The sequence below is a fragment of the Sus scrofa genome, chromosome 14 (genome assembly GCF_054392235.1).
Source record: "Sus scrofa isolate SSC_HxYL_T2T_F1_AM1 chromosome 14, Sscrofa_HxYL_maternal_Yorkshire_Landrace_v2.0, whole genome shotgun sequence".
Classification (NCBI taxonomy): Eukaryota; Metazoa; Chordata; class Mammalia; order Artiodactyla; family Suidae; genus Sus; species Sus scrofa.
The window spans coordinates 129,298,087-129,312,887 of NC_139396.1; the positions used below are offsets into that span (position 1 = coordinate 129,298,087).

Sequence of the window (14,801 nt, forward strand, 5' to 3'; positions counted from 1 at the left end):
TACCTAAAGCACCTGGATAAAGAAGAACAAACAAAACCCAAAGCTAGCTGAAGGAAAGCAATCATAAAGATCAGAGCAGAAATAGATGAAATTAAAATGCAGAAAACAGTAGAAAAGATCAATGAAACTAAACGCTGGTTCTTTGAAAAGGTCAACAAAATTGACTAACATTTAGTCGGACTCATCAAGGAAAAAAAAGAGGAATCAAATCAATAAAATTAGAAATGAAAAAAGATAAGGTAGAAAGACATCACAGAAATATAAAGGATCATAAGAGACTACTACAAACAACTCTATGCCAATAAAAAAGACAACCTAGAGAAAGGGACAAATTCTTAGAAAGATACAGTCTGCAAAAATGAATGAGGAAGAAATAAAAAAATGAAGGGACAAATCACAATTGCTGAAAGTGAAACTCTGATTTAAAAACTCCTAACAAACAAAAAATCCAGAACCAGATGGCTTCATAGGTGAATTCTATCAAACATTTATAGTAAACACTTATTCTTCTGAAATGTTTCCAAAAAATTTCAGAAGAAGGAATAGCCTGATACCAAAACCAGACAAAGATACCACACACACACACACAATTACAGCCCAACATCACTGATGAACAGAGATGGAAAAATACTCAATGAAATACTAGCAAACCAAATCCAGAAGTACATTAAAAGGATCATACACCATGATCAAATAGAATTTTACCCCAGGGATACAAGGATTTTTCAATATCCACAAATCAGTCAGTGTGATACACCACACTAACAAAGTGAAGAATAAAAACCATATGATTGTCTCAATAGATTCAGAAAAAGCTTTTGGCAAAATCTAATATCCATTTCTTATTTTTTTAAAAAAAAACCCTCCAGAAAGTGGGCACAGAGAAAAGTTACCTCAACTTAATAAAGGCCATATATGACAAACCCACAGCTAACAGCATTCTCAATGGGGACAAGGTGAAAGAATTACTGCTAAAATCAAGAACAAGACAAGGGTTTCACCCTTGCCCACTTTTATTCAACATAGTTTTGGAAGTCCTAGCCATGGAGATCAAATAATAAAAAGAAATACATGTAAAGGAAAACAGAGGCTGAATATTCTGACATAAACCACAGCAATATCTTCTCCGATCCACCTCCTAGAGTAATGAAAATTAAAACAAAAATAAACAAATGGGACCTAATTAAACTTCAAAGTTTTTGCACAGCAAAGTAAACCATAAACAAAATGAAAATACAAGCCACAGAATGGTAGAAAATATTTGCAAATAAAGCAACTGACAAGGGGTCAATCTCCAAAATATACAAATACTTCCTACAGCTCAATATTGAAAAAATAATCCAATCAAAAAAATATGGGCAGAAGATCTAAATAGACATTTCTCCAAAGATGGCATACAGATAGCCAAAAAACACATGAAAAGATACTCAACATCTCTAATTATTAGAGAAATGCAAATCAAAACTACTGTGAGGTACCACCTTACACCAGCCAGAATGGCCATCATCAAAAAATCTACAAATAATAAATGCTGGAGAAGGTGTGGAGAAAAGGGAACCCTCTTACAATGTTGGTGGGAATGTAAATTGGTGCAACCACTATGGAAATCAGTATGAAAGTTACTCAAAAAATGAAAAACAGAATTACCATATGATCCAGTAATCCCACTCCTGGGCATCTATCCAGAGAAAACCATCATTCAAAAAGATCCATGTATTCCAATGTTTACCGCAGAACCATTTACAATAGCCAAGACATAGAAGCCACCTAAATGCCCCTTGACAGAGAACTGGACAAAGTAGATGTGGTATATATATACAATGGAATATTACTCAGCCATAAAAATAATGAAATAATGCCATCTGCAGGAACATGAATGGACCTAGAAATCATACTAAGTGAAGTTAGACAGTGAAAAACAAACATCACATACATGTAGAAACTAAAAAAAAAGGATACGCATGAACTTATTTTCAGAATGGAAACAGACTCACAGACTTCGAAAAACCTATGTTTACCAAAGGGAACAGGTGAGGAGGGAGGGGGGATGGACTGGGGTTTGGGACTGGCGTATGCACACTGAGTTTCATAGAATGATTGTCCAGTGGGAACTTGCTGTATATCACAGAGAACCCTACTTAATATTTTGTGATAATCTATGTGGAAAAAGAATCTGAAAGAGAATGGATGTGTGTACATGTATAACTGAATCAATTTGTTCAGTAAAAATTATCATGACCTTGTGATCAACTATACTTCAATAAAGCTTTAAAAAATAACTAGGATAAAATTCAAAATTATTATGTGTGCATGCACATACACACACAGATTCACACACAAACATCAGCAAAATGTGACTTATACATGAGAGAAAATGGAAAACAATACTAACACTAAAATAACACTGATAATGGAATAAACAGACAAGTATTTTGAAAGATTATTATAGTCAAAGAAATAAAAAATACTCTCCACATTAAATAAAATGTTAATAAATGTTATAATCAAAATAAAAATTTTAAAAACCAAATGGAAAATTTTAAATTAAAATTTATATTTGATTAGGTTACTTATTACATGGGTCTTACAGTGGTTTGCATATGACAAAAGAAAGTCTTGGTGAATTGAAAGATAAGTCAATAGACATTTTCCAAGTCTAATGAAAAGAAAAAAATTACAGACCCTTAGGAACCTTTTCAAAAATAACATAAGGTGATTGGAATTGTAAAAAAGAGAAGAGAGAAAGGGCAAAAAACATCTGAGAAAATAATGAAGAAAAAAATCCTCAAATTTAGACAAAGATAAGTAGAATAAATAAGAACAAAACCAAACTTAAAAACATTATAGCTAAAAGTAAGTCAAATATACAGAGAAAAGTTGAATGTAGTCAAAGAAAAAATGGTACATTACCTACAGGGGAATAATAATTCAAATGACTGCTGGCTACTTAGCAAAAACAGTAAGATGAAATGTTTAAAATGTTAAAAAGCAAAAAAAATTAAAACCTGTTAAAAGAGCATTCTATATTCAGACTTCCACTTGTTTTATAAACAAAGTATTACAGGAGCACATCTATACCTACTTCTTTAAGTGGTATCTATGGTTACTTTCATGCTACAATGGCAGAGTTGAAACCATATGTCCACAAAGTCTATATATTTACTATCAGGTCTTTTACAGAAAAGTTTGCCAAACTTTTGTAAGTAAAATTTATAACATTAACGGTAGGTTTATAATATATAGAGAGATATTATAAATGTGATAACTGTAGCATAAAGGAAGTAGAGCAGGTTCAACAGCCATATATGACTGCAGTGTTCTTGCATTTCAAACAAAATTTAATGGTATTAATTTTAAGAAGATTGTAAATATGTAACGATGCATACTGTAAACTGTAATCTCAAGAGAAACCTCCCCAAAATAGTTAGGTGCCAATAGGAATTTGCGATCCTGTACATATATATATATATACTTCTACAGATCAAGAGGAAAGCAAGAAAGGAGAAACAGTAATATAAAAGAGAAGGACAAGAATTCCTGCTGTGGCACAGCAGGTTAAGTATTAGGTACAATCGCTAGCCTAGAGCAGTGGCTTAAGAATCTGGCATTGCCGCAGCTGAGGTGAATGTCACGACTGTGGCTCAGATTCAGTCCCTCACTCAGGAAATTCCATATGCCACAGGTGTGGCCATGAAAGAAAAGAAGAAAGAGAGAGAGGGAGAAAGGGAGAAATGGAGGAAGGAAGGAAGGAAAGAAGAAAGCAAGGAAGGAAGGAAGGGAGGAAGAAAGAGAGAGAGAGAGAGAAAGGAAGGAAGAAAGAGAAAGAAAGAACAAAAAATAATTATTGAAAAACATAATTACTCTGAATTTCCTGATGGCTGAAGGGCTTAAGGATCGGGAGTTGTCACTGCTGTGGCTCAGGTCGCTGACCCAGGAACATCTGCATGTCTGGGATGTGGCATATATATAGAGAGAGAGAGAAAGAGCGAGAGAGAGAGTCACAGTTACTCCAGTAAGGGAGGAAGAGTAAAATGTAAATTAAGTGAACAGAAGTGGTCAGGATTTGGGAAAAATTTTGTCTTTTTTTGTTTGTCTTTTTAGGACCGCATATGGAGGTTCCCAGGCTAGGGGCAGAATAGGAGCTGTAGACAAGGGCCCACACCACAGCCACAGCAATGCAGGATCCGAGCCGTTTCTGTGACCTACACTACAGCTCACGGCAATGCCAGATCTTTAACCCACTGAGCGAGGCCAGGGACCAAAACTGCATCCTCATGGATACTAGTCAGCTTCATTTCCACTGAGCCTCAATGGGAACTCCAGAAAAAAAATTTTTAAGATGTATAGAATTGAGTGTGTTCAGATGATAGTGGAAAGGAGCCAGCAGGGTGGGAGAGAATATAGGTTTAAAAAAAAGGAGGACATGATTATTTGAGGAAGATCCCTACAAAGGGGAGAGGAAAGGGAGCCACAATACACGCAGAATGATTTTCTTCACAGAAAAGGAAAGCTCTTCTTCCACAACAACAAAATGAACAGAAATCAAAGGGTATGGATGTAACTAAACTTGTAAATCTAGTGGAAGGGAGTTGAGGAAGTTCCCCTCCAATCTCAGTTTCTCTGTGGAAGACCAGGTCACTTGGGAAAACATCCACAGTCGAGAACTGAAGGGAAGAATTCAGTGTTGGAAAACATTGTCATGCTTGTGGAGCAAGCTGAGTTAGGTTATGCAGCAAGAATGCTGGGCAAGATTGAGGATACATTTGGGGTTGTTATAATGATACCAACCTGCTTATGTTGCACAGTCTTTTTTCAGAAGGGGTCAGTAGTGCAAGAGCAGACAGAAAGGAAGAAGACTATTGCACTGGACTTTTAATAAGTAAGCAAAACAGATCGTTAGGGAGGTGTGGGTGGGGCAGGCAGGAATACACTGGTTAAATGGTAAGCATCATAAAACATACACTGGAAAATAGGGAGGTAGACAGCAGATTGGACCAACGAAAAGATAGAATGTGGAGCCAGCTACCAATGTACTGAAAATACTTTCTAAGTAGTATTTAATTTATTCAACTGTGTCAGCAAACTAGAATGTGGTCAGAGGGTGAAATGCCTGAGTTATAACTGTGCAACACCTGTAGACAGTTAGGCAATCTCTTATTCCACCATTGTGATAGCTGATAACCTAAGATTATGAAAGAGCAGTATAGATGAAATACCTCTCACCTTGGGAATAAGATAGTCTCTGAATTTAATGTCCTGAGTTGCTTTGTGGGGCAGGTTGGTGGGGACCAGGTCAATGTATCTCATGCACCACAGCATCCATGTAGGGCATGCGGCTCCTGTCCTGCATGCAGGGGGCTCCAGTTTCTGCCAACCACATGTTTAATCTCTTCCTGGCAAGGTAGGAATCAGAATTTATGTCAAGTGATAAAGACCTTTATCTTCTTAATCATGATTACATTGGAAAAACTGTTTGCCCAAGAAAATACATTAGAATTTTTATTAGTATATAACTTTTTAAACTTAGACACTAAGTTTTTTTGATAGGAAAAGACTGTAATTTTGTTGAGTCAATACTTACATTGCAAATGTGTTTGAAAAGAAATATCTTTTGATAAAAATATATTTTCCTGGACTTGGAAGGCTTATCAAGCAATATCTTTTTAGAGAAAGAAGAAAGCTAATTCTTTCCATCAAAAGACAACTCTGCATACTGCATCTGTCTTGATGCAAATCAAGGACACTCCACCAGAGCAAGGAGAACAATGACCTCTGCTCTTCAAATCTCTGCTGCTGGTTCAATATCTCATTCTCTTTTAGTACTGTAATCTAATTTGAATTTAATTCATCCAATGACAGGAAGATGTACAACTGGTAGAAGTTGTACACTGGGCAGATGAAGAGTATAATAGTTATCAGGGCTGCTTGCCAATTTCCATCCAGAGTTTCCTTCTGTCCATCATCTATAACCATACCTGTGATCTCTTGGTACTTCAGCAGGAGCAAGAGTCCATATATCAGGGTGATGCTTGTTGTCTCTGTTCCTGCACTAAACACATCCCATCTGAGGGTGATCAAGTTGTCCATGGTAAATTCAGACTCTTGTGCTTTTCCTAGCAGTGATATGTTAGGATTCCTTGTTAAACAGATAAATTTAAAAACCTTAGAGGTAACTTAAAAAAATTCAATATAACAGCATTATTTGCTTACTTCATCTAGTGGACAAATTAAGCCAAATATTTGAGTGCTACAGCTGAGGGTTAAGTTAGATGAGTTGTTAAGATTCCTTCAAACAGCTAAAATATAATCAGAGTTAAACTTCCAACAAGTTCTTTCTGGTTCCTCACTTTCTTTCCCTCTACACAAATCAGTTCTTCAGTAATTTCTTTATTACTTGATTCTTATCACCACTGCTACTCATGGTCAACTGAAGCTCCTATTATATTTCATCATTTCTAAACTTCATATTCAAGCCTCCAGAACCACCCACCCCAAACTGTATTACTATTCCAAAACTCATTAGTCATTATGCCCACAATTCTTCCTCAATTACAATCAAAATAATCTCTTTGAAAATTCTACACACTAGACCACTGTACCTACCATTCCCTGAACTAATTTTGTTCATCTCTGCTAATCTAAGCTGGACTTTACTCAAAACTTACCTCACCTGTTTCCTACTGTCTTTCCAAGGGTAAATTTTTCCAGACTCCTACCCATTCTTATGATCTCTTCATTCATGAAATTTTTTATGAAAGAGAATATGTTATCATTAATCTTGAACATGTGTGTGTTTCAATCTGTCTCCAAATAAAGAACAAGCTTTAACAACGTTAATATAAAATCTTTCAAGTCGTTTTCAGTGAGAACTTGGAAATATCTCAAGACACAATAGAGTTTACACAAGCAATTGGTTGCACAAGCAATTAGTATATCTTTAAGAAGGAGAATTTGTTACCAATTTCCCTGAGAATGACAAAGCTATCCCATAAGTCACATCACATCACCCACAAAGATGAAGCAGTAAATCAGGGTCACATTATACCTTTTCCATTTGGATCAGGAAGTAATCAATCAATAAAGTCTTAAGGACCACTAAGGTCCAGGAACTCTTGGTGTTTTTTTACTTTCTCTATAACAAACTTTTTTGCTCAGCAATATTTTGAATACTGTATTATAACTTCCTGGGAGATAATGTATTTAAAAAGTGAAAGCATTGTAGAGCTGAAAGAGGAAAGAATCATTCATTAATTCATTCAGCAAACTTTTACAGGCCCATATTGTGTATCAAACACATTGCTATATAACAAGTAGATAAAGATGAAGAAGACATGCTCTTGCACTGGAACACATTTGGGATTTGAAGGAGGGGGAACTGATCAAATGGCCAGAGTTATACAGTATGCACAGGTTAACTAACAATGAATTTTAAAACCATTCAAATTCGTTTCCTAACCAGCACTCTGAAGAAATTCAGGGGCATACCTCTGCTATCCTCATGAGGGTGTTGATGTTCAGAAAGGTTAGTCAACCTGTGTAACACACAAAACTAGTGATAGAGCTTGAACCCAGTGTTCATCCCAATTTACCCTTGACTCATGTCTACAGAATCACCTAAAAAGTATGCAGGAAGCATACCCTTTTCTATACATTCATTTTTATGAAAATATAGTTGACATGCAATAATACACTCATTTCAGATGAGGAAATGGTGGTTTGACATTTACATACATTGCAATTTGATCACCATGGTAAATCTAGGAACCATCTGCCATCACACACTTATTGAAATGTTATTGACCCTATTCCTTATATTGTACATTACATCCTCATGACTTATTTATAACTGGAAATCTGTACTTCTTAATCCTCTTCACCTATTTTACCACCCTGCCCATTCCCTCCCTTCTGTTGACTACCAGTTTCTTCTCTGTGTTTATGATTCTCTGTTTTGTTTTGTTTTAATTTTTAGATTGCAAATACGAAGTAGAATGTATTGTATATGTCTTTCTTTGCCTGACATTTTTCCCTAAGCATAAAACCTTCCAGGTCTATCCATGTTGTCACAAATAACACAATTTCATTATTTTACATAGCTGAGTAATGTAACACTATATATGTACACACACACACACACACACACACACACACACACACCATTTCTTCTTTTTGCCTTTTCTAGGGCCGCACCCATGGCAATATGGAGGTTCCCAGGCTAGGGGTCTAATCAGAGCTGTAGCCGCTGGCCTACGCCAGAGCCACAGCAACTCTGGGTCTGAGCCGTGTCTGCAACCTACACCACAGCTCATGGCAACGCCGAATCCTTAACCCATTGAGCAAGGCCAGGGATCGAACCCACAACCTCATGGTTCCTAATTGGATTTGTTAAACACTGAGCCATGACGGGAACTCCCATTTCTTCTTTATCCATTCATGTACTGATAGACTCTTAGGTTGCTTCCATATCTTGGCTGTTGTACATAATACTGCAATGAATATAAGCTTGCATATACATTTTCAAATTAATGTTTTCATTTTCTTTGGATAAATACCCAGGAGTGGAAGTGCTGTATTGTATGCTAGTTGTGTTTTTAATTTTTGCAGGAAATTTCATACTTTTTTTCCATAGTGGCTGCACCAATTTACAGTCCCACTAATGGTTCATGAGGGTTCCGTTTTTTTTTTTTTTTCCACATTCTACCCAACACCTGTTATTTGTCTTTTTGATAAAAGCTATCCTGACAGTAGTGAAATGATATCTCATTATATTTTTAAATAGTTATTTCCCCAATACAATTTTTTTCTACTGTACAGCATTGTAGTGTTCATTTACCTTTCCCTGATGACTAGTGATGCTGAGCATCTTTTCATGTGCTTATTGGCCAACTTTATGTCTTCTTCAGAAAAATGTCTATTTGGGTCCTTTGCCAAATTTTATTTAAGTTATTTGGACTGAGGGTTTGTTTTTTTTTTTTTTTTGATGTTGAGTTATATGTGTTTTTTGTAAATTTTTTATATTAACCCCTTGTCAGTTATTGTGTTTGGAAATATCTTTTCCCCATGCAGTTCAGCAGACTTTTCATTTTGTTGATTGCCTCCTTTGCTATGGAAAAGATTTTAAGTATGATTGGGTTACATTTGCTTATTTTTACTTTTCTTTTCCCTTGCCAAAGGAAACATATGCAAAAAATTTTTACCAAGACTGATGTCATTAAGTACACTGCCTGTGTTTTCTCTAGGATTTTTATGGATTCAGGTCTTACATTTAAGTACTTAATCCCTTTGGAGTTTATTTTGTATGTGGTGTGAGAAAGCTGTCCAGTTTGATTTTTGGAATGTAGCTATCCAGTTTTCCCAACATCCTTTATTGAAGAGGCTATTTTTCCCCCTTATATATTCTTACCTTTATTGTAGATTAATTGTCCATATAAGTGTGGGTTCATTTCTGGGCTCTATACTCTGTTCCACTGATTTCTGCCAGTAGCATCTGCTTTCTGCCAGTAGCATACTGCTTTGATTACTGTAGCTCTGTAGTATAGTCTGAAATGAAGAAGCATGATGCCTCCAGTTTTGTTCTTCCATCTTAAAGACTGTTTTAGCTATATGGGATCTTCTCTGTTTTAACACAAATTTTAGAATTATTTGTGCTTGTCCCATGAAAACTCTCATTGCTATTTTGATAGGGATTGCATTGAATCTGTATATTCCCAAATAATATGGTCCTTTTAATAATATTAATCTTCCAACCCATGAGCAAGGTATATTTTTTCCATTTGTTTGAATAGTATTCAATTTCTTTCATTAGTGTCTTACAGTTTTCTGAGTATACGTCTTTTACCTCCTAAGTTAGATTTATTTCTAGGTTATTTAATTCTTTTGATGTGCTTATAAATGGAACAGTTTTCTTAATAGAGTTTCTCTTTCTGATAGCTTATTATTATAAAGAGTTGGCACAAGCTATAGTGGATCAGGTGCATAGGACTACCAGCTCCAGGCAGGACCCCCTGCAGCCCAGAAAAGCTGCAACAAGCTTGGCCAAGCTGTGAAAAGATCTCAGACAGTCATTCTGAGTCGGGCTGCCCTGGGGAGGAGCCTCTTGGGTTTTCAGCGGCCCACCTAGCCTCCAAGGCACTCAGGGGGTGCCCCACTCCCACGGAATAGCTGCTCAGCACCACCAGCCCCCTGGAGGAGCCCCTGAAGCCCAGAAAAGCTACAACAAGCTTGGCCAGACTGTGAAAAGATCCACCTACATTCTCAGGCTGTCCTTCTGAGTTGGGCTGCCTTAGGGAAGAGCCTCTTAGGTTCTCAGTGACCCAGATAGCTGCTCCAGCCACCAGGGGGCGCTGAACTCCTGAAGAACAGCTGCCCAACACCACCAACCCCCTGCAAGAACCCCACAGCCTAAAAACACCAGAGCAACCTCTGCATGACCAGGTGAAATCTGCTACCATCGTGGTGTGGACCTCCCAGTCCTGTCTGCCCTCAGGAAGTCCTCCTTTGCTTCAAAGAAACACTGTTAGCCCCATCAACACTCCAGAAAAGCCACACTGCCTCAAAAAAGATTGACCAACAATGCCAGCCCTCAGGAAATATTCCACAGCAGTGACAAGGCAAACACTGCCCGATCACGGAGAGTACAACTCCCTCAGGAGAAAGAAAACAACAAGCAAGATGAAGAAGCTGAGAAACCACCCCCAGTCAAACCAACAGGAGAACTCACCTAAAACAGTCAACAGTGAAACAGATCTCTGCAGTCAGACAGACCTGGAGTTCAAAAGAGAAATACTGAAAATACTGAAGGAATTAAGAGAAGATATGAACAGTAATGCAGATACCCTCAGAAAGGAGCTAGAAAATATAAGGAGGAGCCAAGAAAAACTAGAACATTCATTTGCAGAGATGCAAACTGAACTAGGGGCAGTAAAAACCAGAATGAATAATGCAGAAGAATGAATCAGTGATATGGAAGATAGAATAATGGAAATCACTCAATCAGGTCAACAGACAGAAAACCGAATCAAAAAACTGGAAAGCAATATAAGAGACCTATGGGATAATATAAAGCGGGCCAATCTATGCATAATAGGAATTCCAGAAGGAGTAGAAAAAGATAAGGGAATGGAAAATATATTTGAAGAAATTATCGCTGGAATCTTCCCAAATCTAAAGGATACTGGGTTCAAGATACAAGCACAGAGGGCCCCAAACAAATTGAACCCAAATAGACCCACACCAAGACACATCATAATAAAAATGGCAAAAGTTAGTGATAAAGAGAGGATCCTAAAGGCAGCAAGAGAAAAACAGAATGTTACCTACAAGGGAACCCCCATAAGATTATCAGCTGATTTCTCTACAGAAACACTACAGGCCAGGAGGGAATGGCAAGAGATATTTAAACTGCTAAAAGGAAAAAATATGCAACCTAGAATACTCTATCCAGCAAGAATGTCATTTAAAATAGAAGGGGAAATAAAAATTTTTCCCAACAAACAAAAACTTAAAGAATACAGCAACACAAAACCCAGGTTAAAAGAAATACTGAAAGGTCTTCTCTAAACCAAAAAGAAAGGAAGGAAAGGGAAGAAACAAGAAAAGAAAAAAAAAAAAAAGAAGAGGAGGAACTAGGACTGAGGAAACCGCAATCAGAGAGCAGTCACTCAAATAAGCCAGCATACAGATTTAATCATGAACATGCTTCAAACAAAATAAAATTTAAAAGAAAAAATAAAAAAGGTCATCAAAACCATAAAATGTGGGCAAGGGATGTTAGGAGGTAAATAACCCTTTTTGTTTGTTTGTATGTTTCTCTTCTTAATTTTAATATAGTAATGAAGTGTTTGAACTTACAGGACCATCAGGCTAAAACACACAATTATGGGAAGGGGTTAGCATACTTAAAAAACAGGGCAACCACAAGCCAAAACCAAATACTGCATTCCCAAAAAATGAAAGAAAAAAATACACTCAAGCAGATAATAACAGGAGACCATCCAACCAAAAAAAAAAAAAAAAAAAAAAAAAAGGAAGGAAGGAAGAATGGAGAACCATAGAATCAACTGGAACACGAGGTTCAAATGGCAATAAATAATCATCTATCAATTATCACCTTAAATGTCAATGGACTAAATGCCCCAATCAAAAGACACAGAGTGGCTGAGTGGATAAAAAGGCAAAAACCTTCAATATGCTGCCTACAAGAAACTCACCTTAGGACAAAAGATACATAGAGATTGAAAGTGAAAGGATGGGGAAAAAATATTTCATGCCAATAGACATGACAGAAAAGCAGGAGTTGCAACGCTCATATCAGACAAAATAGACTTTAAAACAAAAGACATAAAGAAAGACAAAGAAGGACACTACTTAATGATTAAGGGATCCATCCAAGGAGAGGATGTTACTATCATCAACATATATGCCCCAAATATAGGAGCACCCAGATACATACAACAAATATTAACAGACATAAAGGGAGATATTGATGAGAATACAATCATAGGAGGAGATCTTAATACCCCCCTCACATCAATGGACAGATCCTCTAGACAGAAAACCAATAAAGCAAGAGAGACCCTAAAGCAAACAATAGAAAAGTTAGACTTCATTGATATCTTCAGGACACTACATCCAAAAAAATCAGAATACACATTCTTCTCAAATGCTCATGGAACAGTCTCAAGAATCGACCACATATTGGGACACAAAGCGAATCTCAATAAATTTAGGAGCATAGAAATTATCTCAAGTATCTTCTCTGACCACAATGCCATGAAATTAGAAGCCAACCATGGGAAAAGGAAAGAGAAAAAACCTACTACATGGAGACTCAACAACATGCTACTAAAAAACCAATGGGTCAATGAGGAAATCAAGAAGGAAATTAAAAACTACCTGGAAACAAATGATAATGAAGACACAACCTCTCAAAATCTATGGGATGCTGCGAAAGCAGTGCTCAGAGGGAAATTTATAGCAATCCAGGCCTTTCTCAAAAAAGCAGAAAGATCCCAAATTGACAACTTAACCCTCCACCTAAATTAGAAAAAGAAGAACAAAAAAGACCTAAAGTCAGCAGAAGGAAGGAAATTATAAAGATCAAAGAAGAAATCAATAAAATAGAGACTCAAAAAACAATAGAGAAAATTAATAAAACCAAGAGCTGGTTCTTTGAAAAGGTGAACAAAATTGACAAACCCCTGGCCAGACTCACTCAAAAGAGGAGGGAAAGAACCCAAATAACCAAAATTATACATGAAAAAGGAGAAATCACAACGGATACAGCAGAAATACAAAAAAACCATAAGAGAATACTATCAACAACTGTATGGCAACAAGTTTGACAATCTGGAAGAAATGGACAATTTTCTAGAATCTTACAGCCTGCCAAAACCGAATCAAGTAGAAACAGACCAACTGAACAGACCGATCACTAGAAATGAAATTGAAGAGGTCATAAAATCACTCCCTACAAATAAAAGTCCAGGACCAGATGGCTTCACAGGTGAATTCTATCAAACATATAAAGAGGAGTTGGTGCCCATCCTCCTTAAACTCTTTCAAAAGGTTGAAGAAGAAGGAATACTCCCAAAGACATTCTATGAGGCCACCATCACCCTCATTCCAAAACCAGACAGAGATACCACCAAAAAAGAAAACTATCGCCCAATATCATTGATGAATATAGATGCAAAAGTTCTCAACAAACTCTTAGCCAACCGAATCCAACAACATACCAAAAAAATTATACACCATGACCAGGTTGGGTTCATCCCAGGTTCACAAGGATGGTTCAACATATGCAAATCAATCAGCATCATACACCACATTAACAAAAGAAAAGTCAAAAATCATATGATCATCTCAATAGACGCAGAAAAAGCATTTGACAAAGTCCAACATCCATTCATGATCAAGACCCTCGCCAAAGCGGGTATAGTGGGAACATTCCTGAATATAATCAAAGCCATTTATGATAAACCCAGAGCAAATATAATCCTCAATGGGGAAAAACTGAAAGCCTTCTCACTCAAATCTGGAACAAGACAGGCTCACTCAAATCTGGAACAAGACAGGCCCACTCTCACCACTGCTCTTCAACATCGTTTTGGAAGTCCTAGCCATAGCAATTAGACGAACAAAAGAAATAAAAGGCATCCATATAGGAAGAGAAGAGATCAAACTGTCACTGTATGCAGAGGACATGATACGATACCTAGAAAACCCTAAGGACTCAACCCCAAAACTACTTGAACTGATTCATAAATTCAGCAAAGTAGCAGGATATAAGATTAACATTCAGAAGTCAGTTGCATTTCTGTATACATGCAATGAAATATTAGAAAAGGAATACAAAAGTATGATACCTTTTAAAATTGTACCTCACAAAATCAAATACCTCGGAATACACCTGACCAAGGAGGTAAAGCACCTATATGCCGAGAACTATAAAACTTTAATCAAAGAAATCAAAGAAGATGTAAAGAAATGGAAAGATATTCCATGTTCCTGGATTGGGAAAATCAATATTGTAAAAATGGCCATCCTACCCAAAGCAATCTACAGATTCAATGCAATCCCTATCAAATTACCCAGGACATTTTTCACAGAACTATAACAAACAATCCAAACATTTATATGGAACAATAAAAGACCCAACATTGCCAAAAGAATCCTGAGGGAAAAAAAAACCAAGCAGGAAGCATAACTCTCCCAGACCTCAGACAATATTACAAAGCTACAGTAATCAAGAGAGTGTTGTTCTGGTACAAAAAACAGACATGCAGATCAATGGGAAAAAA

The 14,801-nt window shown here is 36.7% G+C and overlaps 1 pseudogene across 1 annotated transcript in view; it reads right to left on the reverse strand.

Annotated features, from left to right (window-relative positions):
* The window catches only part of CYP2C91 (cytochrome P450 2C21 pseudogene), a 39,466-nt pseudogene that overhangs the window by 9,592 nt on the left and 15,073 nt on the right, over positions 1–14,801 (reverse strand). The window contains 4 exon segments of the transcript NR_132429.1: positions 3,862–3,948; positions 5,224–5,393; positions 5,976–6,136; positions 9,404–9,540. The product of NR_132429.1 is annotated as a cytochrome P450 2C21 pseudogene (transcript).